This window comes from Daphnia pulicaria, chromosome 1 (genome assembly GCF_021234035.1).
Source record: "Daphnia pulicaria isolate SC F1-1A chromosome 1, SC_F0-13Bv2, whole genome shotgun sequence".
Taxonomy (NCBI): Eukaryota; Metazoa; Arthropoda; class Branchiopoda; order Diplostraca; family Daphniidae; genus Daphnia; species Daphnia pulicaria.
The window spans coordinates 42,471,192-42,492,751 of NC_060913.1; the positions used below are offsets into that span (position 1 = coordinate 42,471,192).

Sequence of the window (21,560 nt, forward strand, 5' to 3'; positions counted from 1 at the left end):
TTGGACTGGTAACCATCGTGATTGAAAAAAAATTTCAAGAAATTTGTTATTGAAAACAAACTATTCATCGCCAACGACATCCCGTATTCCCAAGCGGTCACCCTTCCAAGTACTAACGGGACTCGACGTAACTTAACTTCTGGGAGCTGACGAGACCAGGTGCGTTCTACGTGATATGGCCGTTGACATTCAAAAATGAAAATTTACCCTCCCAGTCCCAATGGATGAATAGAAAATCACTTCAAAGTGATAGAAATGTTTGTTCATTGAATTCGGACTGGTAACCATCGCGAATAAAAAAACGCGATCAACTTTGAAAAACTCTCAATGGAATTCATCCAGAATCATTCCTATAGATGAATTGAACCTATCCCTGTGTCATTGAAATTTTTGATCTAGGAATTTGGACTGGTAACCATCGTGATTGAAAAAAAATTTCAAGAAATTTATTATTGAAAACAAACTATTCATCGCCAACGACATCCCGTATTCCCAAGCGGTCACCCTTCCAAGTACTAACGGGACTCGACGTAACTTAACTTCTGGGAGCTGACGAGACCAGGTGCGTTCTACGTGATATGGCCGTTGACATTCAAAAATGAAAATTTACCCTCCCAGTCCCAATGGATGAATAGAAAATCACTTCAAAGTGATAGAAATGTTTGTTCGTTGAATTTGGACTGGTAACCATCGCGAATAAAAAAACGCGATAAACTTTGAAAAACTCTCAATGGAATTCATCCAGAATCATTCCTATAGATGAATTGAACCTATCCCTGTGTCATTGAAATTTTTGATCTAGGAATTTGGACTGGTAACCATCGTGATTGAAAAAAAATTTCAAGAAATTTATTATTGAAAACAAACTATTCATCGCCAACGACATCCCGTATTCCCAAGCGGTCACCCTTCCAAGTATTAACGGGACTCGACGTAACTTAACTTCTGGGAGCTGACGAGACCAGGTGCGTTCTACGTGATATGGCCGTTGACATTCAAAAATGAAAATTTACCCTCCCAGTCCCAATGGATGAATAGAAAATCACTTCAAAGTGATAGAAATGTTTGTTCGTTGAATTTGGACTGGTAACCATCGCGAATAAAAAAACGCGATAAACTTTGAAAAACTCTCAATGGAATTCATCCAGAATCATTCCTATAGATGAATTGAACCTATCCCTGTGTCATTGAAATTTTTGATCTAGGAATTTGGACTGGTAACCATCGTGATTGAAAAAAAATTTCAAGAAATTTATTATTGAAAACAAACTATTCATCGCCAACGACATCCCGTATTCCCAAGCGGTCACCCTTCCAAGTACTAACGGGACTCGACGTAACTTAACTTCTGGGAGCTGACGAGACCAGGTGCGTTCTACGTGATATGGCCGTTGACATTCAAAAATGAAAATTTACCCTCCCATTCCCAATGGATGAATAGAAAATCACTTCAAAGTGATTGAAATGTTTGTTCATTGAATTCGGACTGGTAACCATCGCGAATAAAAAAACGCGATCAACTTTGAAAAACTCTCAATGGAATTCATCCAGAATCATTCCTATAGATGAATTGAACCTATCCATGTGTCATTGAAATTTTTGATCTACGAATTTGGACTGGTAACCATCGTGATTGAAAAAAAATTTCAAGAAATGTGTTATTGAAAACAAACTATTCATCGCCAACGACATCCCGTATTCCCAAGCGGTCACCCTTCCAAGTACTAACGGGACTCGACGTAACTTAACTTCTGGGAGCTGACGAGACCAGGTGCGTTCTACGTGATATGGCCGTTGACATTCAAAAATGAAAATTTACCCTCCCAGTCCCAATGGATGAATAGAAAATCACTTCAAAGTGATAGAAATGTTTGTTCGTTGAATTTGGACTGGTAACCATCGCGAATAAAAAAACGCGATAAACTTTGAAAAACTCTCAATGGAATTCATCCAGAATCATTCCTATAGATGAATTGAACCTATCCCTGTGTCATTGAAATTTTTGATCTAGGAATTTGGACTGGTAACCATCGTGATTGAAAAAAAATTTCAAGAAATTTATTATTGAAAACAAACTATTCATCGCCAACGACATCCCGTATTCCCAAGCGGTCACCCTTCCAAGTACTAACGGGACTCGACGTAACTTAACTTCTGGGAGCTGACGAGACCAGGTGCGTTCTACGTGATATGGCCGTTGACATTCAAAAATGAAAATTTACCCTCCCATTCCCAATGGATGAATAGAAAATCACTTCAAAGTGATTGAAATGTTTGTTCATTGAATTCGGACTGGTAACCATCGCGAATAAAAAAACGCGATCAACTTTGAAAAACTCTCAATGGAATTCATCCAGAATCATTCCTATAGATGAATTGAACCTATCCATGTGTCATTGAAATTTTTGATCTACGAATTTGGACTGGTAACCATCGTGATTGAAAAAAAATTTCAAGAAATGTGTTATTGAAAACAAACTATTCATCGCCAACGACATCCCGTATTCCCAAGCGGTCACCCTTCCAAGTACTAACGGGACTCGACGTAACTTAACTTCTGGGAGCTGACGAGACCAGGTGCGTTCTACGTGATATGGCCGTTGACATTCAAAAATGAAAATTTACCCTCCCAGTCCCAATGGATGAATAGAAAATCACTTCAAAGTGATAGAAATGTTTGTTCGTTGAATTTGGACTGGTAACCATCGCGAATAAAAAAACGCGATAAACTTTGAAAAACTCTCAATGGAATTCATCCAGAATCATTCCTATAGATGAATTGAACCTATCCCTGTGTCATTGAAATTTTTGATCTAGGAATTTGGACTGGTAACCATCGTGATTGAAAAAAAATTTCAAGAAATTTATTATTGAAAACAAACTATTCATCGCCAACGACATCCCGTATTCCCAAGCGGTCACCCTTCCAAGTACTAACGGGACTCGACGTAACTTAACTTCTGGGAGCTGACGAGACCAGGTGCGTTCTACGTGATATGGCCGTTGACATTCAAAAATGAAAATTTACCCTCCCATTCCCAATGGATGAATAGAAAATCACTTCAAAGTGATTGAAATGTTTGTTCATTGAATTCGGACTGGTAACCATCGCGAATAAAAAAACGCGATCAACTTTGAAAAACTCTCAATGGAATTCATCCAGAATCATTCCTATAGATGAATTGAACCTATCCATGTGTCATTGAAATTTTTGATCTACGAATTTGGACTGGTAACCATCGTGATTGAAAAAAAATTTCAAGAAATTTGTTATTGAAAACAAACTATTCATCGCCAACGACATCCCGTATTCCCAAGCGGTCACCCTTCCAAGTACTAACGGGACTCGACGTAACTTAACTTCTGGGAGCTGACGAGACCAGGTGCGTTCTACGTGATATGGCCGTTGACATTCAAAAATGAAAATTTACCCTCCCAGTCCCAATGGATGAATAGAAAATCACTTCAAAGTGATAGAAATGTTTGTTCGTTGAATTTGGACTGGTAACCATCGCGAATAAAAAAACGCGATAAACTTTGAAAAACTCTCAATGGAATTCATCCAGAATCATTCCTATAGATGAATTGAACCTATCCCTGTGTCATTGAAATTTTTGATCTAGGAATTTGGACTGGTAACCATCGTGATTGAAAAAAAATTTCAAGAAATTTATTATTGAAAACAAACTATTCATCGCCAACGACATCCCGTATTCCCAAGCGGTCACCCTTCCAAGTACTAACGGGACTCGACGTAACTTAACTTCTGGGAGCTGACGAGACCAGGTGCGTTCTACGTGATATGGCCGTTGACATTCAAAAATGAAAATTTACCCTCCCATTCCCAATGGATGAATAGAAAATCACTTCAAAGTGATTGAAATGTTTGTTCATTGAATTCGGACTGGTAACCATCGCGAATAAAAAAACGCGATCAACTTTGAAAAACTCTCAATGGAATTCATCCAGAATCATTCCTATAGATGAATTGAACCTATCCATGTGTCATTGAAATTTTTGATCTACGAATTTGGACTGGTAACCATCGTGATTGAAAAAAAATTTCAAGAAATTTGTTATTGAAAACAAACTATTCATCGCCAACGACATCCCGTATTCCCAAGCGGTCACCCTTCCAAGTACTAACGGGACTCGACGTAACTTAACTTCTGGGAGCTGACGAGACCAGGTGCGTTCTACGTGATATGGCCGTTGACATTCAAAAATGAAAATTTACCCTCCCAGTCCCAATGGATGAATAGAAAATCACTTCAAAGTGATAGAAATGTTTGTTCGTTGAATTTGGACTGGTAACCATCGCGAATAAAAAAACGCGATAAACTTTGAAAAACTCTCAATGGAATTCATCCAGAATCATTCCTATAGATGAATTGAACCTATCCCTGTGTCATTGAAATTTTTGATCTAAGAATTTGGACTGGTAACCATCGTGATTGAAAAAAAATTTCAAGAAATTTGTTATTGAAAACAAACTATTCATCGCCAACGACATCCCGTATTCCCAAGCGGTCACCCTTCCAAGTACTAACGGGACTCGACGTAACTTAACTTCTGGGAGCTGACGAGACCAGGTGCGTTCTACGTGATATGGCCGTTGACATTCAAAAATGAAAATTTACCCTCCCATTCCCAATGGATGAATAGAAAATCACTTCAAAGTGATTGAAATGTTTGTTCATTGAATTCGGACTGGTAACCATCGCGAATAAAAAAACGCGATCAACTTTGAAAAACTCTCAATGGAATTCATCCAGAATCATTCCTATAGATGAATTGAACCTATCCATGTGTCATTGAAATTTTTGATCTACGAATTTGGACTGGTAACCATCGTGATTGAAAAAAAATTTCAAGAAATTTGTTATTGAAAACAAACTATTCATCGCCAACGACATCCCGTATTCCCAAGCGGTCACCCTTCCAAGTACTAACGGGACTCGACGTAACTTAACTTCTGGGAGCTGACGAGACCAGGTGCGTTCTACGTGATATGGCCGTTGACATTCAAAAATGAAAATTTACCCTCCCAGTCCCAATGGATGAATAGAAAATCACTTCAAAGTGATAGAAATGTTTGTTCGTTGAATTTGGACTGGTAACCATCGCGAATAAAAAAACGCGATAAACTTTGAAAAACTCTCAATGGAATTCATCCAGAATCATTCCTATAGATGAATTGAACCTATCCCTGTGTCATTGAAATTTTTGATCTAGGAATTTGGACTGGTAACCATCGTGATTGAAAAAAAATTTCAAGAAATTTATTATTGAAAACAAACTATTCATCGCCAACGACATCCCGTATTCCCAAGCGGTCACCCTTCCAAGTACTAACGGGACTCGACGTAACTTAACTTCTGGGAGCTGACGAGACCAGGTGCGTTCTACGTGATATGGCCGTTGACATTCAAAAATGAAAATTTACCCTCCCATTCCCAATGGATGAATAGAAAATCACTTCAAAGTGATTGAAATGTTTGTTCATTGAATTCGGACTGGTAACCATCGCGAATAAAAAAACGCGATCAACTTTGAAAAACTCTCAATGGAATTCATCCAGAATCATTCCTATAGATGAATTGAACCTATCCATGTGTCATTGAAATTTTTGATCTACGAATTTGGACTGGTAACCATCGTGATTGAAAAAAAATTTCAAGAAATTTGTTATTGAAAACAAACTATTCATCGCCAACGACATCCCGTATTCCCAAGCGGTCACCCTTCCAAGTACTAACGGGACTCGACGTAACTTAACTTCTGGGAGCTGACGAGACCAGGTGCGTTCTACGTGATATGGCCGTTGACATTCAAAAATGAAAATTTACCCTCCCAGTCCCAATGGATGAATAGAAAATCACTTCAAAGTGATAGAAATGTTTGTTCGTTGAATTTGGACTGGTAACCATCGCGAATAAAAAAACGCGATAAACTTTGAAAAACTCTCAATGGAATTCATCCAGAATCATTCCTATAGATGAATTGAACCTATCCCTGTGTCATTGAAATTTTTGATCTAAGAATTTGGACTGGTAACCATCGTGATTGAAAAAAAATTTCAAGAAATTTGTTATTGAAAACAAACTATTCATCGCCAACGACATCCCGTATTCCCAAGCGGTCACCCTTCCAAGTACTAACGGGACTCGACGTAACTTAACTTCTGGGAGCTGACGAGACCAGGTGCGTTCTACGTGATATGGCCGTTGACATTCAAAAATGAAAATTTACCCTCCCATTCCCAATGGATGAATAGAAAATCACTTCAAAGTGATTGAAATGTTTGTTCATTGAATTCGGACTGGTAACCATCGCGAATAAAAAAACGCGATCAACTTTGAAAAACTCTCAATGGAATTCATCCAGAATCATTCCTATAGATGAATTGAACCTATCCCTTTGTCATTGAAATTTTTGATCTACGAATTTGGACTGGTAACCATCGTGATTGAAAAAAAATTTCAAGAAATTTGTTATTGAAAACAAACTATTCATCGCCAACGACATCCCGTATTCCCAAGCGGTCACCCTTCCAAGTACTAACGGGACTCGACGTAACTTAACTTCTGGGATCTGACGAGACCAGGTGCGTTCTACGTGATATGGCCGTTGACATTCAAAAATGAAAATTTACCCTCCCAGTCCCAATGGATGAATAGAAAATCACTTCAAAGTGATTGAAATGTTTGTTCATTGAATTCGGACTGGTAACCATCGCGAATAAAAAAACGCGATCAACTTTGAAAAACTCTCAATGGAATTCATCCAGAATCATTCCTATAGATGAATTGAACCTATCCCTGTGTCATTGAAATTTTTGATCTACGAATTTGGACTGGTAACCATCGTGATTGAAAAAAAATTTCAAGAAATTTGTTATTGAAAACAAACTATTCATCGCCAACGACATCCCGTATTCCCAAGCGGTCACCCTTCCAAGTACTAACGGGACTCGACGTAACTTAACTTCTGGGAGCTGACGAGACCAGGTGCGTTCTACGTGATATGGCCGTTGAGATTCAAAAATGAAAATTTACCCTCCCAGTCCCAATGGATGAATAGAAAATCACTTCAAAGTGATAGAAATGTTTGTTCGTTGAATTTGGACTGGTAACCATCGCGAATAAAAAAACGCGATAAACTTTGAAAAACTCTCAATGGAATTCATCCAGAATCATTCCTATAGATGAATTGAACCTATCCCTGTGTCATTGAAATTTTTGATCTAAGAATTTGGACTGGTAACCATCGTGATTGAAAAAAAATTTCAAGAAATTTGTTATTGAAAACAAACTATTCATCGCCAACGACATCCCGTATTCCCAAGCGGTCACCCTTCCAAGTACTAACGGGACTCGACGTAACTTAACTTCTGGGAGCTGACGAGACCAGGTGCGTTCTACGTGATATGGCCGTTGACATTCAATAATGAAAATTTACCCTCCCATTCCCAATGGATGAATAGAAAATCACTTCAAAGTGATTGAAATGTTTGTTCATTGAATTCGGACTGGTAACCATCGCGAATAAAAAAACGCGATCAACTTTGAAAAACTCTCAATGGAATTCATCCAGAATCATTCCTATAGATGAATTGAACCTATCCCTGTGTCATTGAAATTTTTGATCTACGAATTTGGACTGGTAACCATCGTGATTGAAAAAAAATTTCAAGAAATTTGTTATTGAAAACAAACTATTCATCGCCAACGACATCCCGTATTCCCAAGCGGTCACCCTTCCAAGTACTAACGGGACTCGACGTAACTTAACTTCTGGGAGCTGACGAGACCAGGTGCGTTCTACGTGATATGGCCGTTGAGATTCAAAAATGAAAATTTACCCTCCCAGTCCCAATGGATGAATAGAAAATCACTTCAAAGTGATAGAAATGTTTGTTCGTTGAATTTGGACTGGTAACCATCGCGAATAAAAAAACGCGATAAACTTTGAAAAACTCTCAATGGAATTCATCCAGAATCATTCCTATAGATGAATTGAACCTATCCCTGTGTCATTGAAATTTTTGATCTAAGAATTTGGACTGGTAACCATCGTGATTGAAAAAAAATTTCAAGAAATTTGTTATTGAAAACAAACTATTCATCGCCAACGACATCCCGTATTCCCAAGCGGTCACCCTTCCAAGTACTAACGGGACTCGACGTAACTTAACTTCTGGGAGCTGACGAGACCAGGTGCGTTCTACGTGATATGGCCGTTGACATTCAATAATGAAAATTTACCCTCCCATTCCCAATGGATGAATAGAAAATCACTTCAAAGTGATTGAAATGTTTGTTCATTGAATTCGGACTGGTAACCATCGCGAATAAAAAAACGCGATCAACTTTGAAAAACTCTCAATGGAATTCATCCAGAATCATTCCTATAGATGAATTGAACCTATCCCTGTGTCATTGAAATTTTTGATCTACGAATTTGGACTGGTAACCATCGTGATTGAAAAAAAATTTCAAGAAATTTGTTATTGAAAACAAACTATTCATCGCCAACGACATCCCGTATTCCCAAGCGGTCACCCTTCCAAGTACTAACGGGACTCGACGTAACTTAACTTCTGGGAGCTGACGAGACCAGGTGCGTTCTACGTGATATGGCCGTTGACATTCAAAAATGAAAATTTACCCTCCCATTCCCAATGGATGAATAGAAAATCACTTCAAAGTGATTGAAATGTTTGTTCATTGAATTCGGACTGGTAACCATCGCGAATAAAAAAACGCGATCAACTTTGAAAAACTCTCAATGGAATTCATCCAGAATCATTCCTATAGATGAATTGAACCTATCCCTGTGTCATTGAAATTTTTGATCTACGAATTTGGACTGGTAACCATCGTGATTGAAAAAAAATTTCAAGAAATTTGTTATTGAAAACAAACTATTCATCGCCAACGACATCCCGTATTCCCAAGCGGTCACCCTTCCAAGTACTAACGGGACTCGACGTAACTTAACTTCTGGGAGCTGACGAGACCAGGTGCGTTCTACGTGATATGGCCGTTGACACTCAATAATGAAAATTTACCCTCCCAGTCCCAATGGATGAATAGAAAATCACTTCAAAGTGATTGAAATGTTTGTTCATTGAATTCGGACTGGTAACCATCGCGAATAAAAAAACGCGATCAACTTTGAAAAACTCTCAATGGAATTCATCCAGAATCATTCCTATAGATGAATTGAACCTATCCCTGTGTCATTGAAATTTTTGATCTACGAATTTGGACTGGTAACCATCGTGATTGAAAAAAAATTTCAAGAAATTTGTTATTGAAAACAAACTATTCATCGCCAACGACATCCCGTATTCCCAAGCGGTCACCCTTCCAAGTACTAACGGGACTCGACGTAACTTAACTTCTGGGAGCTGACGAGACCAGGTGCGTTCTACGTGATATGGCCGTTGAGATTCAAAAATGAAAATTTACCCTCCCAGTCCCAATGGATGAATAGAAAATCACTTCAAAGTGATAGAAATGTTTGTTCGTTGAATTTGGACTGGTAACCATCGCGAATAAAAAAACGCGATAAACTTTGAAAAACTCTCAATGGAATTCATCCAGAATCATTCCTATAGATGAATTGAACCTATCCCTGTGTCATTGAAATTTTTGATCTAAGAATTTGGACTGGTAACCATCGTGATTGAAAAAAAATTTCAAGAAATTTGTTATTGAAAACAAACTATTCATCGCCAACGACATCCCGTATTCCCAAGCGGTCACCCTTCCAAGTACTAACGGGACTCGACGTAACTTAACTTCTGGGAGCTGACGAGACCAGGTGCGTTCTACGTGATATGGCCGTTGACATTCAATAATGAAAATTTACCCTCCCATTCCCAATGGATGAATAGAAAATCACTTCAAAGTGATTGAAATGTTTGTTCATTGAATTCGGACTGGTAACCATCGCGAATAAAAAAACGCGATCAACTTTGAAAAACTCTCAATGGAATTCATCCAGAATCATTCCTATAGATGAATTGAACCTATCCCTTTGTCATTGAAATTTTTGATCTACGAATTTGGACTGGTAACCATCGTGATTGAAAAAAAATTTCAAGAAATTTGTTATTGAAAACAAACTATTCATCGCCAACGACATCCCGTATTCCCAAGCGGTCACCCTTCCAAGTACTAACGGGACTCGACGTAACTTAACTTCTGGGAGCAGACGAGACCAGGTGCGTTCTACGTGATATGGCCGTTGACATTCAAAAATGAAAATTTACCCTCCCAGTCCCAATGGATGAATAGAAAATCACTTCAAAGTGATAGAAATGTTTGTTCATTGAATTCGGACTGGTAACCATCGCGAATAAAAAAACGCGATCAACTTTGAAAAACTCTCAATGGAATTCATCCAGAATCATTCCTATAGATGAATTGAACCTATCCCTGTGTCATTGAAATTTTTGATCTACGAATTTGGACTGGTAACCATCGTGATTGAAAAAAAATTTCAAGAAATTTGTTATTGAAAACAAACTATTCATCGCCAACGACATCCCGTATTCCCAAGCGGTCACCCTTCCAAGTACTAACGGGACTCGACGTAACTTAACTTCTGGGAGCTGACGAGACCAGGTGCGTTCTACGTGATATGGCCGTTGACATTCAAAAATGAAAATTTACCCTCCCATTCCCAATGGATGAATAGAAAATCACTTCAAAGTGATTGAAATGTTTGTTCATTGAATTCGGACTGGTAACCATCGCGAATAAAAAAACGCGATCAACTTTGAAAAACTCTCAATGGAATTCATCCAGAATCATTCCTATAGATGAATTGAACCTATCCCTGTGTCATTGAAATTTTTGATCTACGAATTTGGACTGGTAACCATCGTGATTGAAAAAAAATTTCAAGAAATTTGTTATTGAAAACAAACTATTCGTCGCCAACGACATCCCGTATTCCCAAGCGGTCACCCTTCCAAGTACTAACGGGACTAGACGTAACTTAACTTCTGGGAGCTGACGAGACCAGGTGCGTTCTACGTGATATGGCCGTTGACATTCAAAAATGAAAATTTACCCTCCCATTCCCAATGGATGAATAGAAAATCACTTCAAAGTGATAGAAATGTTTGTTCATTGAATTCGGACTGGTAACCATCGCGAATAAAAAAACGCGATCAACTTTGAAAAACTCTCAATGGAATTCATCCAGAATCATTCCTATAGATGAATTGAACCTATCCCTGTGTCATTGAAATTTTTGATCTAAGAATTTGGACTGGTAACCATCGTGATTGAAAAAAAATTTCAAGAAATTTGTTATTGAAAACAAACTATTCATCGCCAACGACATCCCGTATTCCCAAGCGGTCACCCTTCCAAGTACTAACGGGACTCGACGTAACTTAACTTCTGGGAGCTGACGAGACCAGGTGCGTTCTACGTGATATGACCGTTGACATTCAAATATGAAAATTTACCCTCCCATTCCCAATGGATGAATAGAAAATCACTTCAAAGTGATTGAAATGTTTGTTCATTGAATTCGGACTGGTAACCATCGCGAATAAAAAAACGCGATCAACTTTGAAAAACTCTCAATGGAATTCATCCAGAATCATTCCTATAGATGAATTGAACCTATCCCTTTGTCATTGAAATTTTTGATCTACGAATTTGGACTGGTAACCATCGTGATTGAAAAAAAATTTCAAGAAATTTGTTATTGAAAACAAACTATTCATCGCCAACGACATCCCGTATTCCCAAGCGGTCACCCTTCCAAGTACTAACGGGACTCGACGTAACTTAACTTCTGGGAGCTGACGAGACCAGGTGCGTTCTACGTGATATGGCCGTTGACATTCAAAAATGAAAATTTACCCTCCCAGTCCCAATGGATGAATAGAAAATCACTTCAAAGTGATAGAAATGTTTGTTCATTGAATTCGGACTGGTAACCATCGCGAATAAAAAAACGCGATCAACTTTGAAAAACTCTCAATGGAATTCATCCAGAATCATTCCTATAGATGAATTGAACCTATCCCTGTGTCATTGAAATTTTTGATCTACGAATTTGGACTGGTAACCATCGTGATTGAAAAAAAATTTCAAGAAATTTGTTATTGAAAACAAACTATTCATCGCCAACGACATCCCGTATTCCCAAGCGGTCACCCTTCCAAGTACTAACGGGACTCGACGTAACTTAACTTCTGGGAGCTGACGAGACCAGGTGCGTTCTACGTGATATGGCCGTTGACATTCAAAAATGAAAATTTACCCTCCCATTCCCAATGGATGAATAGAAAATCACTTCAAAGTGATTGAAATGTTTGTTCATTGAATTCGGACTGGTAACCATCGCGAATAAAAAAACGCGATCAACTTTGAAAAACTCTCAATGGAATTCATCCAGAATCATTCCTATAGATGAATTGAACCCATCCCTGTGTCATTGAAATTTTTGATCTACGAATTTGGACTGGTAACCATCGTGATTGAAAAAAAATTCAAGAAATTTGTTATTGAAAACAAACTTTTCATCGCCAACGACATCCCGTATTCCCAAGCGGTCACCCTTCCAAGTACTAACGGGACTCGACGTAACTTAACTTCTTGGAGCTGACGAGACCAGGTGCGTTCTACGTGATATGGCCGTTGACATTCAAAAATGAAAATTTACCCTCCCAGTCCCAATGGATGAATAGAAAATCACTTCAAAGTGATTGAAATGTTTGTTCATTGAATTCGGACTGGTAACCATCGCGAATAAAAAAACGCGATCAACTTTGAAAAACTCTCAATGGAATTCATCCAGAATCATTCCTATAGATGAATTGAACCCATCCCTGTGTCATTGAAATTTTTGATCTACGAATTTGGACTGGTAACCATCGTGATTGAAAAAAAATTTCAAGAAATTTGTTATTGAAAACAAACTATTCATCGCCAACGACATCATCCCAATGGATGGATAGAAAATCACTTCAAAGTGATAGAAATGTTTGTTCATTGAATTTGGACTGGTAAACATCGCGAATAAAAAAACGCGATCAACTTTGAAAAACTCTCAACGGAATTAATCCAGAATCATTCCTATAGATGAATTGAACCTATCCCTGTGTCATTGAAAATTTTGATCTACGAATTTGGACTGGTAACCATCGTGATTGAAAAAAAATTTCAAGAAATTTGTTATTGAAAACAAACTATTCATCGCCAACGACATCCCGTATTCCCAAGCGGTCACCCTTCCAAGTACTAACGGGACTCGACGTAACTTAACTTCTGGGAGCTGACGAGACCAGGTGCGTTCTACGTGATATGGCCGTTGACATTCAAAAATGAAAATTTACCCTCCCATTCCCAATGGATGAATAGAAAATCACTTCAAAGTGATTGAAATGTTTGTTCATTGAATTCGGACTGGTAACCATCGCGAATAAAAAAACGCGATCAACTTTGAAAAACTCTCAATGGAATTCATCCAGAATCATTCCTATAGATGAATTGAACCTATCCCGTTGTCATTGAAATTTTTGATCTACGAATTTGGACTGGTAACCATCGTGATTGAAAAAAAAATTTCAAGAAATTTGTTATTGAAAACAAACTATTCATCGCCAACGACATCCCGTATTCCCAAGCGGTCACCCTTCCAAGTACTAACGGGACTCGACGTAACTTAACTTCTGGGAGCTGACGAGACCAGGTGCGTTCTACGTGATATGGCCGTTGACATTCAAAAATGAAAATTTACCCTCCCAGTCCCAATGGATGAATAGAAAATCACTTCAAAGTGATAGAAATGTTTGTTCATTGAATTCGGACTGGTAACCATCGCGAATAAAAAAACGCGATCAACTTTGAAAAACTCTCAATGGAATTCATCCAGAATCATTCCTATAGATGAATTGAACCTATCCCTGTGTCATTGAAATTTTTGATCTAAGAATTTGGACTGGTAACCATCGTGATTGAAAAAAAATTTCAAGAAATTTGTTATTGAAAACAAACTATTCATCGCCAACGACATCCCGTATTCCCAAGCGGTCACCCTTCCAAGTACTAACGGGAGTCGACGTAACTTAACTTCTGGGAGCTGACGAGACCAGGTGCGTTCTACGTGATATGGCCGTTGACATTCAAAAATGAAAATTTACCCTCCCATTCCCAATGGATGAATAGAAAATCACTTCAAAGTGATTGAAATGTTTGTTCATTGAATTCGGACTGGTAACCATCGCGAATAAAAAAACGCGATCAACTTTGAAAAACTCTCAATGGAATTCATCCAGAATCATTCCTATAGATGAATTGAACCTATCCCTGTGTCATTGAAATTTTTGATCTACGAATTTGGACTGGTAACCATCGTGATTGAAAAAAAATTTCAAGAAATTTGTTATTGAAAACAAACTATTCATCGCCAACGACATCCCGTATTCCCAAGCGGTCACCCTTCCAAGTACTAACGGGACTCGACGTAACTTAACTTCTGGGAGCTGACGAGACCAGGTGCGTTCTACGTGATATGGCCGTTGACATTCAAAAATGAAAATTTACCCTCCCATTCCCAATGGATGAATAGAAAATCACTTCAAAGTGATTGAAATGTTTGTTCATTGAATTCGGACTGGTAACCATCGCGAATAAAAAAACGCGATCAACTTTGAAAAACTCTCAATGGAATTCATCCAGAATCATTCCTATAGATGAATTGAACCTATCCCTGTGTCATTGAAATTTTTGATCTACGAATTTGGACTGGTAACCATCGTGATTGAAAAAAAATTTCAAGAAATTTGTTATTGAAAACAAACTATTCATCGCCAACGACATCCCGTATTCCCAAGCGGTCACCCTTCCAAGTACTAACGGGACTCGACGTAACTTAACTTCTGGGAGCTGACGAGACCAGGTGCGTTCTACGTGATATGGCCGTTGACATTCAAAAATGAAAATTTACCCTCCCATTCCCAATGGATGAATAGAAAATCACTTCAAAGTGATAGAAATGTTTGTTCATTGAATTCGGACTGGTAACCATCGCGAATAAAAAAACGCGATCAACTTTGAAAAACTCTCAATGGAATTCATCCAGAATCATTCCTATAGATGAATTGAACCCATCCCTGTGTCATTGAAATTTTTGATCTACGAATTTGGACTGGTAACCATCGTGATTGAAAAAAAATTCAAGAAATTTGTTATTGAAAACAAACTTTTCATCGCCAACGACATCCCGTATTCCCAAGCGGTCACCCTTCCAAGTACTAACGGGACTCGACGTAACTTAACTTCTTGGAGCTGACGAGACCAGGTGCGTTCTACGTGATATGGCCGTTGACATTCAAAAATGAAAATTTACCCTCCCAGTCCCAATGGATGAATAGAAAATCACTTCAAAGTGATTGAAATGTTTGTTCATTGAATTCGGACTGGTAACCATCGCGAATAAAAAAACGCGATCAACTTTGAAAAACTCTCAATGGAATTCATCCAGAATCATTCCTATAGATGAATTGAACCCATCCCTGTGTCATTGAAATTTTTGATCTACGAATTTGGACTGGTAACCATCGTGATTGAAAAAAAATTTCAAGAAATTTGTTATTGAAAACAAACTATTCATCGCCAACGACATCATCCCAATGGATGGATAGAAAATCACTTCAAAGTGATAGAAATGTTTGTTCATTGAATTTGGACTGGTAAACATCGCGAATAAAAAAACGCGATCAACTTTGAAAAACTCTCAACGGAATTAATCCAGAATCATTCCTATAGATGAATTGAACCTATCCCTGTGTCATTGAAATTTTTGATCTACGAATTTGGACTGGTAACCATCGTGATTGAAAAAAAATTTCAAGAAATTTGTTATTGAAAACAAACTATTCATCGCCAACGACATCCCGTATTCCCAAGCGGTCACCCTTCCAAGTACTAACGGGACTCGACGTAACTTAACTTCTGGGAGCTGACGAGACCAGGTGCGTTCTACGTGATATGGCCGTTGACATTCAATAATGAAAATTTACCCTCCCATTCCCAATGGATGAATAGAAAATCACTTCAAAGTGATTGAAATGTTTGTTCATTGAATTCGGACTGGTAACCATCGCGAATAAAAAAACGCGATCAACTTTGAAAAACTCTCAATGGAATTCATCCAGAATCATTCCTATAGATGAATTGAACCCATCCCTGTGTCATTGAAATTTTTGATCTACGAATTTGGACTGGTAACCATCGTGATTGAAAAAAAATTCAAGAAATTTGTTATTGAAAACAAACTTTTCATCGCCAACGACATCCCGTATTCCCAAGCGGTCACCCTTCCAAGTACTAACGGGACTCGACGTAACTTAACTTCTTGGAGCTGACGAGACCAGGTGCGTTCTACGTGATATGGCCGTTGACATTCAAAAATGAAAATTTACCCTCCCAGTCCCAATGGATGAATAGAAAATCACTTCAAAGTGATTGAAATGTTTGTTCATTGAATTCGGACTGGTAACCATCGCGAATAAAAAAACGCGATCAACTTTGAAAAACTCTCAATGGAATTCATCCAGAATCATTCCTATAGATGAATTGAACCCATCCCTGTGTCATTGAAATTTTTGATCTACGAATTTGGACTGGTAACCATCGTGATTGAAAAAAAATTTCAAGAAATTTGTTATTGAAAACAAACTATTCATCGCCAACGACATCATCCCAATGGATGGATAGAAAATCACTTCAAAGTGATAGAAATGTTTGTTCATTGAATTTGGACTGGTAACCATCGCGAATAAAAAAACGCGATCAACTTTGAAAAACTCTCAACGGAATTAATCCAGAATCATTCCTATAGATGAATTGAACCTATCCCTGTGTCATTGAAATTTTTGATCTACGAATTTGGACTGGTAACCATCGTGATTGAAAAAAAATTTCAAGAAATTTGTTATTGAAAACAAACTATTCATCGCCAACGACATCCCGTATTCCCAAGCGGTCACCCTTCCAAGTACTAACGGGACTCGACGTAACTTAACTTCTGGGAGCTGACGAGACCAGGTGCGTTCTACGTGATATGGCCGTTGACATTCAAAAATGAAAATTTACCCTCCCAGTCCCAATCGATGAATAGAAAATTACTTCAAAGTGATTGAAATGTTTGTTCATTGAATTCGGACTGGTAACCATCGCGAATAAAAAAACGCGATAAACTTTGAAAAACTCTCAATGGAATTCATCCAGAATCATTCCTATAGATGAATTGAACCTATCCCTGTATCATTGAAATTTTTGATCTACGAATTTGGACTGGTAACCATCGTGATTGAAAAAAAATTTAAAGAAATTTGTTATTGAAAACAAACTATTCATCGCCAACGACATCCCGTATTCCCAAGCGGTCACCCTTCCAAGTACTAACGGGACTCGACGTAACTTAACTTCTGGGAGCTGACGAGACCAGGTGCGTTCTACGTGATATGGCCGTTGACATTAAAAATGAAAATTTACCCTCCCAGTCCCAATGGATGAATAGAAAATCACTTCAAAGTGATTGAAATGTTTGTTCATTGAATTTGGACTGGTAACCATCGCGAATAAAAAAACGCGATCAACTTTGAAAAACTCTCAATGGAATTCATCGAGAATCATTCCTATAGATGAATTGAACCTATCCCTCTGTCATTGAAATTTTTGATCTACGAGTTTGGACTGGTAACCATCGTGATTGAAAAAAAATTTAAAGAAATTTGTTATTGAAAACAAACTATTCATCGCCAACGACATCCCGTATTCCCAAGCGGTCACCCTTCCAAGTACTAACGGGACTCGACGTAACTTAACTTCTGGGAGCTGACGAGACCAGGTGCGTTCTACGTGATATGGCCGTTGACATTCAAAAATGAAAATTTACCCTCCCAGTCCCAATGGATGAATAGAAAATCACTTCAAAGTGATAGAAATGTTTGTTCATTGAATTTGGACTGGTAACCATCGCGAATAAAAAAACGCGATAAACTTTGAAAACTCTCAATGGAATTCATCCAGAATCATTCCTATAGATGAATTGAACCTATCCCTGTGTCATTGAAATTTTTGATCTACGAATTTGGACTGGTAACCATCGTGATTGAAAAAAAATTTCAAGAAATTTGTTATTGAAAACAAACTATTCATCGCCAACGACATCCCGTATTCCCAAGCGGTCACCCTTCCAAGTACTTACGGGACTCGACGTAACTTAACTTCTGGGAGCTGACGAGACCAGGTGCGTTCTACGTGATATGGCCGTTGACATTCAAAACTGAAAATTTACCCTCCCAGTCCCAATCGATGAATAGAAAATTACTTCAAAGTGATTGAAATGTTTGTTCATTGAATTCGGACTGGTAACCATCGCGAATAAAAAAACGCGATAAACTTTGAAAAACTCTCAATGGAATTCATCCAGAATCATTCCTATAGATGAATTGAACCTATCCCTGTATCATTGAAATTTTTGATCTACGAATTTGGACTGGTAACCATCGTGATTGAAAAAAAATTTAAAGAAATTTGTTATTGAAAACAAACTATTCATCGCCAACGACATCCCGTATTCCCAAGCGGTCACCCTTCCAAGTACTAACGGGACTCGACGTAACTTAACTTCTGGGAGCTGACGAGACCAGGTGCGTTCTACGTGATATGGCCGTTGACATTCAAAAATGAAAATTTACCCTCCCAGTCCCAATGGATGAATAGAAAATCACTTCAAAGTGATTGAAATGTTTGTTCATTGAATTCGGACTGGTAACCATCGCGAATAAAAAAACGCGATCAACTTTGAAAAACTCTCAATGGAATTCATCCAGAATCATTCCTATAGATGAATTGAACCCATCCCTGTGTCATTGAAATTTTTGATCTACGAATTTGGACTGGTAACCATCGTGATTGAAAAAAAATTTCAAGAAATTTGTTATTGAAAACAAACTATTCATCGCCAACGACATCATCCCAATGGATGGATAGAAAATCACTTCAAAGTGATAGAAATGTTTGTTCATTGAATTTGGACTGGTAAACATCGCGAATAAAAAAACGCGATCAACTTTGAAAAACTCTCAACGGAATTAATCCAGAATCATTCCTATAGATGAATTGAACCTATCCCTGTGTCATTGAAATTTTTGATCTACGAATTTGGACTGGTAACCATCGTGATTGAAAAAAAATTTCAAGAAATTTGTTATTGAAAACAAACTATTCATCGCCAACGACATCCCGTATTCCCAAGCGGTCACCCTTCCAAGTACTAACGGGACTCGACGTAACTTAATTTCTGGGAGCTGACGAGACCAGGTGCGTTCTACGTGATATGGCCGTTGACATTCAAAAATGAAAATTTACCCTCCCATTCCCAATGGATGAATAGAAAATCACTTCAAAGTGATTGAAATGTTTGTTCATTGAATTCGGACTGGTAACCATCGCGAATAAAAAAACGCGATCAACTTTGAAAAACTCTCAATGGAATTCATCCAGAATCATTCCTATAGATGAATTGAACCTATCCCTTTGTCATTGAAATTTTTGATCTACGAATTTGGACTGGTAACCATCGTGATTGAAAAAAAAATTTCAAGAAATTTGTTATTGAAAACAAACTATTCATCGCCAACGACATCCCGTATTCCCAAGCGGTCACCCTTCCAAGTACTAACGGGACTCGACGTAACTTAACTTCTGGGAGCTGACGAGACCAGGTGCGTTCTACGTGATATGGCCGTTGACATTCAAAAATGAAAATTTACCCTCCCAGTCCCAATGGATGAATAGAAAATCACTTCAAAGTGATAGAAATGTTTGTTCATTGAATTCGGACTGGTAACCATCGCGAATAAAAAAACGCGATCAACTTTGAAAAACTCTCAATGGAATTCATCCAGAATCATTCCTATAGATGAATTGAACCTATCCCTGTGTCATTGAAATTTTTGATCTAAGAATTTGGACTGGTAACCATCGTGATTGAAAAAAAATTTCAAGAAATTTGTTATTGAAAACAAACTATTCATCGCCAACGACATCCCGTATTCCCAAGCGGTCACCCTTCCAAGTACTAACGGGACTCGACGTAACTTAACTTCTGGGAGCTGACGAGACCAGGTGCGTTCTACGTGATATGGCCGTTGACATTCAAAAATGAAAATTTACCCTCCCATTCCCAATGGATGAATAGAAAATCACTTCAAAGTGATTGAAATGTTTGTTCATTGAATTCGGACTGGTAACCATCGCGAATAAAAAAACGCGATCAACTTTGAAAAACTCTCAATGGAATTCATCCAGAATCATTCCTATAGATGAATTGAACCTATCCCTGTGTCATTGAAATTTTTGATCTACGAATTTGGACTGGTAACCATCGTGATTGAAAAAAAATTTCAAGAAATTTGTTATTGAAAACAAACTATTCATCGCCAACGACATCCCGTATTCCCAAGCGGTCACCCTTCCAAGTACTAACGGGACTCGACGTAACTTAACTTCTTGGAGCTGACGAGACCAGGTGCGTTCTACGTGATATGGCCGTTGACATTCAAAAATGAAAATTTACCCTCCCAGTCCCAATGGATGAATAGAAAATCACTTCAAAGTGATTGAAATGTTTGTTCATTGAATTCGGACTGGTAACCATCGCGAATAAAAAAACGCGATCAACTTTGAAAAACTCTCAATGGAATTCATCCAGAATCATTCCTATAGATGAATTGAACCCATCCCTGTGTCATTGAAATTTTTGATCTACGAATTTGGACTGGTAACCATCGTGATTGAAAAAAAATTTCAAGAAATTTGTTATTGAAAACAAACTATTCATCGCCAACGACATCATCCCAATGGATGGATAGAAAATCACTTCAAAGTGATAGAAATGTTTGTTCATTGAATTTGGACTGGTAAACATCGCGAATAAAAAAACGCGATCAACTTTGAAAAACTCTCAACGGAATTAATCCAGAATCATTCCTATAGATGAATTGAACCTATCCCTGTGTCATTGAAATTTTTGATCTACGAATTTGGACTGGTAACCATCGTGATTGAAAAAAAATTTCAAGAAATTTGTTATTGAAAACAAACTATTCATCGCCAACGACATCCCGTATTCCCAAGCGGTCACCCTTCCAAGTACTAACGGGACTCGACGTAACTTAACTTCTGGGAGCTGACGAGACCAGGTGCGTTCTACGTGATATGGCCGTTGACATTCAAAAATGAAAATTTACCCTCCCATTCCCAATGGATGAATAGAAAATCACTTCAAAGTGATTGAAATGTTTGTTCATTGAATTCGGACTGGTAACCATCGCGAATAAAAAAACGCGATCAACTTTGAAAAACTCTCAATGGAATTCATCCAGAATCATTCCTATAGATGAATTGAACCTATCCCTGTGTCATTGAAATTTTTGATCTACGAATTTGGACTGGTAACCATCGTGATTGAAAAAAAATTTCAAGAAATTTGTTATTGAAAACAAACTA

General features: G+C 38.0%; 1 non-coding gene and 49 pseudogenes across 1 annotated transcript; all 50 read right to left on the reverse strand.

Moving 5' to 3' along the window:
- Positions 1-68: 68 nt before the first annotated feature.
- Positions 69-187, reverse strand: LOC124321391 (annotated as a pseudogene).
- A 284-nt stretch (positions 188-471) lies between these two features.
- LOC124321393 lies at positions 472-590 on the reverse strand (annotated as a pseudogene).
- Positions 591-874: 284 nt separating this feature from the next.
- Positions 875-993, reverse strand: LOC124321692 (annotated as a pseudogene).
- A 284-nt stretch (positions 994-1,277) lies between these two features.
- On the reverse strand, positions 1,278-1,396 carry LOC124321394 (annotated as a pseudogene).
- Positions 1,397-1,680: 284 nt separating this feature from the next.
- LOC124321396 lies at positions 1,681-1,799 on the reverse strand (annotated as a pseudogene).
- A 284-nt stretch (positions 1,800-2,083) lies between these two features.
- Positions 2,084-2,202, reverse strand: LOC124321397 (annotated as a pseudogene).
- Positions 2,203-2,486: 284 nt separating this feature from the next.
- On the reverse strand, positions 2,487-2,605 carry LOC124321398 (annotated as a pseudogene).
- A 284-nt stretch (positions 2,606-2,889) lies between these two features.
- On the reverse strand, positions 2,890-3,008 carry LOC124321399 (annotated as a pseudogene).
- Positions 3,009-3,292: 284 nt separating this feature from the next.
- LOC124321400 lies at positions 3,293-3,411 on the reverse strand (annotated as a pseudogene).
- A 284-nt stretch (positions 3,412-3,695) lies between these two features.
- Positions 3,696-3,814, reverse strand: LOC124321401 (annotated as a pseudogene).
- A 284-nt stretch (positions 3,815-4,098) lies between these two features.
- LOC124321402 lies at positions 4,099-4,217 on the reverse strand (annotated as a pseudogene).
- A 284-nt stretch (positions 4,218-4,501) lies between these two features.
- LOC124321403 lies at positions 4,502-4,620 on the reverse strand (annotated as a pseudogene).
- A 284-nt stretch (positions 4,621-4,904) lies between these two features.
- On the reverse strand, positions 4,905-5,023 carry LOC124321404 (annotated as a pseudogene).
- A 284-nt stretch (positions 5,024-5,307) lies between these two features.
- LOC124321405 lies at positions 5,308-5,426 on the reverse strand (annotated as a pseudogene).
- Positions 5,427-5,710: 284 nt separating this feature from the next.
- On the reverse strand, positions 5,711-5,829 carry LOC124321407 (annotated as a pseudogene).
- A 284-nt stretch (positions 5,830-6,113) lies between these two features.
- Positions 6,114-6,232, reverse strand: LOC124321409 (annotated as a pseudogene).
- Positions 6,233-6,516: 284 nt separating this feature from the next.
- Positions 6,517-6,635, reverse strand: LOC124323130. The gene has a single exon (XR_006915374.1). It is a non-coding gene; the product is annotated as a 5S ribosomal RNA (ribosomal RNA).
- Positions 6,636-6,919: 284 nt separating this feature from the next.
- On the reverse strand, positions 6,920-7,038 carry LOC124321674 (annotated as a pseudogene).
- A 284-nt stretch (positions 7,039-7,322) lies between these two features.
- Positions 7,323-7,441, reverse strand: LOC124321410 (annotated as a pseudogene).
- Positions 7,442-7,725: 284 nt separating this feature from the next.
- On the reverse strand, positions 7,726-7,844 carry LOC124321675 (annotated as a pseudogene).
- Positions 7,845-8,128: 284 nt separating this feature from the next.
- Positions 8,129-8,247, reverse strand: LOC124321411 (annotated as a pseudogene).
- Positions 8,248-8,531: 284 nt separating this feature from the next.
- Positions 8,532-8,650, reverse strand: LOC124321412 (annotated as a pseudogene).
- Positions 8,651-8,934: 284 nt separating this feature from the next.
- LOC124321413 lies at positions 8,935-9,053 on the reverse strand (annotated as a pseudogene).
- Positions 9,054-9,337: 284 nt separating this feature from the next.
- LOC124321676 lies at positions 9,338-9,456 on the reverse strand (annotated as a pseudogene).
- Positions 9,457-9,740: 284 nt separating this feature from the next.
- LOC124321414 lies at positions 9,741-9,859 on the reverse strand (annotated as a pseudogene).
- A 284-nt stretch (positions 9,860-10,143) lies between these two features.
- On the reverse strand, positions 10,144-10,262 carry LOC124321555 (annotated as a pseudogene).
- A 284-nt stretch (positions 10,263-10,546) lies between these two features.
- On the reverse strand, positions 10,547-10,665 carry LOC124321415 (annotated as a pseudogene).
- Positions 10,666-10,949: 284 nt separating this feature from the next.
- On the reverse strand, positions 10,950-11,068 carry LOC124321793 (annotated as a pseudogene).
- A 284-nt stretch (positions 11,069-11,352) lies between these two features.
- On the reverse strand, positions 11,353-11,471 carry LOC124321579 (annotated as a pseudogene).
- A 284-nt stretch (positions 11,472-11,755) lies between these two features.
- LOC124321416 lies at positions 11,756-11,874 on the reverse strand (annotated as a pseudogene).
- A 284-nt stretch (positions 11,875-12,158) lies between these two features.
- Positions 12,159-12,277, reverse strand: LOC124321417 (annotated as a pseudogene).
- Positions 12,278-12,560: 283 nt separating this feature from the next.
- Positions 12,561-12,679, reverse strand: LOC124321820 (annotated as a pseudogene).
- Positions 12,680-13,233: 554 nt separating this feature from the next.
- On the reverse strand, positions 13,234-13,352 carry LOC124321419 (annotated as a pseudogene).
- Positions 13,353-13,637: 285 nt separating this feature from the next.
- On the reverse strand, positions 13,638-13,756 carry LOC124321420 (annotated as a pseudogene).
- A 284-nt stretch (positions 13,757-14,040) lies between these two features.
- Positions 14,041-14,159, reverse strand: LOC124321768 (annotated as a pseudogene).
- A 284-nt stretch (positions 14,160-14,443) lies between these two features.
- LOC124321421 lies at positions 14,444-14,562 on the reverse strand (annotated as a pseudogene).
- A 284-nt stretch (positions 14,563-14,846) lies between these two features.
- On the reverse strand, positions 14,847-14,965 carry LOC124321422 (annotated as a pseudogene).
- Positions 14,966-15,248: 283 nt separating this feature from the next.
- LOC124321821 lies at positions 15,249-15,367 on the reverse strand (annotated as a pseudogene).
- Positions 15,368-15,921: 554 nt separating this feature from the next.
- Positions 15,922-16,040, reverse strand: LOC124321423 (annotated as a pseudogene).
- A 283-nt stretch (positions 16,041-16,323) lies between these two features.
- LOC124321822 lies at positions 16,324-16,442 on the reverse strand (annotated as a pseudogene).
- A 554-nt stretch (positions 16,443-16,996) lies between these two features.
- On the reverse strand, positions 16,997-17,115 carry LOC124321425 (annotated as a pseudogene).
- Positions 17,116-17,399: 284 nt separating this feature from the next.
- Positions 17,400-17,518, reverse strand: LOC124321426 (annotated as a pseudogene).
- Positions 17,519-17,801: 283 nt separating this feature from the next.
- LOC124321427 lies at positions 17,802-17,920 on the reverse strand (annotated as a pseudogene).
- Positions 17,921-18,203: 283 nt separating this feature from the next.
- Positions 18,204-18,322, reverse strand: LOC124321580 (annotated as a pseudogene).
- Positions 18,323-18,606: 284 nt separating this feature from the next.
- On the reverse strand, positions 18,607-18,725 carry LOC124321428 (annotated as a pseudogene).
- A 554-nt stretch (positions 18,726-19,279) lies between these two features.
- LOC124321752 lies at positions 19,280-19,398 on the reverse strand (annotated as a pseudogene).
- Positions 19,399-19,683: 285 nt separating this feature from the next.
- LOC124321429 lies at positions 19,684-19,802 on the reverse strand (annotated as a pseudogene).
- A 284-nt stretch (positions 19,803-20,086) lies between these two features.
- On the reverse strand, positions 20,087-20,205 carry LOC124321431 (annotated as a pseudogene).
- A 284-nt stretch (positions 20,206-20,489) lies between these two features.
- On the reverse strand, positions 20,490-20,608 carry LOC124321824 (annotated as a pseudogene).
- Positions 20,609-21,162: 554 nt separating this feature from the next.
- On the reverse strand, positions 21,163-21,281 carry LOC124321432 (annotated as a pseudogene).
- Positions 21,282-21,560: the final 279 nt, after the last annotated feature.